The sequence below is a fragment of the Odocoileus virginianus genome, chromosome 15 (genome assembly GCF_023699985.2).
Source record: "Odocoileus virginianus isolate 20LAN1187 ecotype Illinois chromosome 15, Ovbor_1.2, whole genome shotgun sequence".
Taxonomy (NCBI): domain Eukaryota; kingdom Metazoa; phylum Chordata; class Mammalia; order Artiodactyla; family Cervidae; genus Odocoileus; species Odocoileus virginianus.
This window is the reverse complement of record NC_069688.1, coordinates 49,040,847-49,045,701: the sequence shown is the minus strand read 5'-3', so window position 1 is coordinate 49,045,701 and position 4,855 is coordinate 49,040,847.

The following is a 4,855-nucleotide window of genomic DNA, read 5'->3' as shown; positions in this document are numbered from 1 at the left end:
CTTATACCCCCCGCCGCACTCGCCCCGCCCCCCGCGCGTCTGACGCCAGGGCCCTACGCGAGCGTCAGCACCGGAGGGGGAGGAGACAAGGAGGCGGAGGGGGAGGAGGGAAGAGAAAAACAGGAGGGGGAAAAGAGCAGAGAGGAAGGGAGAGGAGGCGGTGGTGGTGGTGGCGGCGGCGGCGGCGGCGACTGCGGGTGTAGGGGGTGGGGCTGGGACGGGGCGGGGCTTCTGCGCACGCGCCGGGGTCGGGGGTGGGGGTGTGGGCGGGCCCCGCGTGGCGTAGGGCCCGTGGGGGAGGGGAGATGAGGGCCGGCTCGCGGGCGGCTCTCTGAGGAGCCGGGTGGGCCGGCCCCTCCTCCCACACACCCCGCCCCACCTCCACCCGGGAGAGGCGTTGAGCCGTCACCAGGGCGGTGGGCGGTGCTCGGGGCTTCCGGGTTTCTCGGCGCTTAACTACCCCCCACGTGCGCGACCCCCAAGAGCCCTCTTCCCGCCGCAGCCAGTCGTTCCACTCGCCCCCCCCACCCCGTCCCCTAGGGCCGCCAGGCGAGAGTGGGCCGGCGTGATACCCCCAGGCCTAGTTTCCGCAACGTGGGCGAAAAGGAGCCCAAGCTGGCTCCCGAGTTCTCCTACCAGACCGCACTACGAGTCCCAGCGGGCAGCGCCGCCACGCGCCTTGGCCGCGGAAGCGGTGCCTGCTGGGAGCTGGAGTCTTCAACGGCCGCGGCGCTCGCTGACCCCCAACCGGCCGCGGGTCCTGGCCGCCCGCTCGGGGGCCCACTCATCCCCGCCCCCCGCAACCGTTCAGCTCCGGACCTAGGTCGTGCTTCCAATAGAGGACCGGGGAGCGGAGGGGCTCTCGGACTCCCGGGCCTCTCCACTCCGAGCCCTTAAGACTCTTCCCGGGTCTCCCATCTGGGTGCTGTCGTTGGTCAGCGTGATTTTAATTTGGGCAAACTATTTTGAGGTCTTTGTCCGCTTCCGTTTTTAAAGTACCGTGATCACAGGGTGGAGTCACTGATTTCGTGCTACTTCTGCCAGCAATTTGAAACCGAGAACACGACTCCAGAAAAATGTTTTCCTGCAAAGTGCGACTCTGTCACAGTCGTACATGGCTTCACAGACTTGCAACCAGGCATAATTAGAAATCGCCTAAACGCAGTATTAAAAATGTGTACAACAGTTGTGGAGTTAGTTGGGGGCTTTAATAGGAAGGTTACTGCAAAAATACCAGTTGATAGGAAAGACATTAAGTGAACATACAAATCCCACTTCAAAGTAGTACTGAACTTTACAATTTTTACACTTGATCTTAGCCAAAAGGCTGAGAAAAGCGATGTACTTTACAATTTTTAAAGCTTTAGCATCTTTTGTTCCCTACAGCAATCTTGTGTGAAAGGTGAAGCGAGAAGTAATAATTTTATTTTACTGTTAAGAGAACGGTCTCAAATGACTGTCCAATTCATTCTTTAATTCAGTAAACTTTAAGGCACGTTAAATATATCTTTGGTTGTGGACTGGTACTTTATTCTCAATTCAAATTTAAACCTGCAGAATCCCACATAAGTGCTATTTTGCCCCTATCTTGGTAGGAAGAGGATAATACTGATATTTTGGAAAACAAGTTACCTTATGTATTTTATTAGGTAAAAGAGCAAGACTGGAGACTGAGGACTCTGCATTAGGAAGACAGATCTTATCTAGATGACAAATCACCATTATTAGAACTCTGTAGTTAAAGTCAGTCCATCCATAGGTTTATTGAATACCTACCAAGTGCATCTGGATGTAAGGAAGATACTTGACAGACACAAGTTTCTTTCCTCAGGAGTCTTCTAATGAGCTCTCTGGTAATCATATAAATATAAGCATTACAGTGAGTACAGTAAACATCCAATCCCAGTGTTTTATCTGGCTGTGATGATTTTCTATTAAGATTCTAAATTTGTTTTCTTAAAAAATGAGGATGGAAATTCCATTGTTTACTTAAAAAGAAAATATGACTTCATTTTAGTATTTTCATTAAATTACTGAACAGAGTATAAAAAAATCAGACGAATGAAAGAAGAAGTACACTAATTAAAAGAAATGTGAAATGAAATCACCACCTATAACTTGGAAATTCAATCACACCAAGAGCTGAAACCACCAAAAAACATATATAATTGCTAAGAGTATCCACACCTCTGGTAGAGAAAGATGAGGGTGCAATTTCTGATGGAGCTCACTGAAACATCATTGTAAGTAATAAAGGAGGGGGGGGGGGGATGGTCTGCTTTGAATCTAGAAAATTTTGTAAGAGAGCGGAAACTTTGGCAAGCACTCTAAAGTGGATGTGGGTTCTCCAGTCACTAGAAAGGGCTTACTCTCAGGTTTCACTAGCTGCTGGATTAAATAACTCACAGAAGACTTCTCTTTGTTATAATCAATTTTGAACAAACAACCTCCCAATTACTAGTTGAACCCCCAGGGCACCTTGACCCAGGAAAAGATGCTCTAGGTGGTAGACAAAAGTATTTTTGTCTGGAAAGGTGTATCAGTTCTTTGTAGATTAGTAAATACTGTGGGAATCAAGTTGGTCAGGATTCCTGTGCAGCTGTGGTTCTTGACATTTAGTTGGTGTCACTGTCATATTTTAGGGAGCTACAGCTGAGTCTGTACAGGGAGACTAGAAGCAAAGTCCATCCGTGAGAGGAGGAAGCTAATAGAGTCAGGAGGAGACAGGCCACCTTAGGAGGAAGAAGAGTGGGATCTGGAACTGGAATCAAGAACCTGTTCCCTTGATCCATCATTCACCTCTTTAGCTTCAGCCAGCTCCTTTCTCTCCAATTAGAAACCTGTTTTTCTGATTAAAAGTCAAGACAAACTTTCCCTCAGTGACAGATTTCTAACTTACTCTTTTCACAGCAAAGATTTTCATTTCCACTTCCCTTTAATTCCTCAGCATGAGCACTACACTGACTTTCTGCCCTGCACCTCCCCAATTATTGCCCTATCAACAGTCATCAATGACCTCCATCTGTCAATCCAATGGGTTGCCTTGTCCATACTGTTCAGTACCTGAAGGATCTGACTCTGTTTTTCTCCTCCGTCTCTCTTTTTTCAACACATTCTCTTGACTTCTGGGAGGCAACTCTCCTGGTCTTGTCCTGCTCTCAGACTTATCCCCTGTCTCCTTGCCCCCAACCCCGGACCACCAGATTGGGCTGGGTACTCTTCTTCTGATCTTTACCCTCACCACTATTGTGCTGCTACATCTAGCACATTATGTTATCGAGCAAAATAGTCTGTTCTTAAGCTGTCTCTCCAGAATAGGCTGTAAGCTCCAAAAGAGAGTCTACGTGCTAGTTGTGTCCGACTCTTTGCGACCCTGTGGACTGTAACCCGCCAGGCTTCTGTTCATGGGATTCTCTAGGCAAGAATACTGGAGTGGGGGTCTAGATTCTATTTATCTGTATTCCCAACATGGAGCATGAAGGCTGGCACAATGGAGATGCTTTTTTCTTTTTTAACCTACTTCAGGGAGAAGGCCAGACAGGCTTGTAGACTAACCACATAGGTTGGGGGTTAATAGTGGGCTCTCAGTCTGACGTTCACGTGGGAAGCTAGGGCTGGGTTCAAGTCCAGACTTCGTGGCCTGCCACAGTGCACTACTCCCAAACTCTGCACACATGGGACAAGCTAATAGGAAGTATGTTTAAGTGCACTCCCAAACGGAACTTCTGGATAAAAGGAATTTGGGGATCTCCGAAGCAGAGGACACTGTGCATGGCAGTGCCATTAGTGTTCTATCACCTGTCAGAGGTTATCAGACAGCTTCCCTCTCTGACTTCAATAGTGTGATCATTTCTGACAAAGAGAATTAAGGCTACAGGTAAAAGGTAGAAGATAGAATACGTGTCAATTCCCTTTGACTTTTTGATTCACCACTCTCATTTTTCTCTCCCATCATTTTTTTTTTTTTTTGGTCTTAAAAAAAAAGCGTGCTGTCTATGTTTATCTGGCTTGCCTGTGTATTTCTAATTTTAGATTGCAAGCTGTGGGACAGGATAATGTCTTCATATGTGTAGCATCTCACTGTGGGTGCCTAAGAATGTCTAATGACATCAACATCATTCAATTAACCTGTTTTTAATCTTAGGAAATAAAATGTGAAATTCTCTAGAGAACTTGTTCATTTGAACCTCACTAGAGATTTATAAATAATTTTCAGGCTATATCTAGGATATATTTAGAATATATCCAAAACAATTTATAGTACCTTCACGTAATATATGACAAACTAAAGTTGACTGGCCTTATAAGATCTTTGGATAATACTGAGAGATACATTTGAGCTGAATAATAAAGTAATATAATAGTGCCTCCCAACTGAAAGGATATACTTTGCATAGATCCTTGAAAGAAAAAAATATTAAACAATGTCCATGATAAGACCCAAGCTATACAATGTTTAAGAATATTAACTACTGCTTCATTGGTTTGCTGGGTTGGTGAAGAATATAGCACCTACTCAAATTTGTAAACTGTCATGCTCATAATCAGAAAGATTTCCTATGAGTCCCATTCAGATTTTACGTTTTCTTCCATATACATTACATATTTTCCTCATACCAAAAGAACAAAGGGATTTATACAAGTTTGAAAGTGGTTCTGACATTGTGTGTCAGATGATGTAACATGACATTAGTTCTGAGAAAATGGCTGCCATGTACAAAGATACAGATCTTGAAACAAAGACCCACTTAGAGTCATAAACGTTGACTCATAAGCAGAGAAGCAATCTTGGGAGAAAAGGATAATTAATGGCTTTATAGTGAAAGAGAATAAGAAACTTAGAGAAATTTCAGCA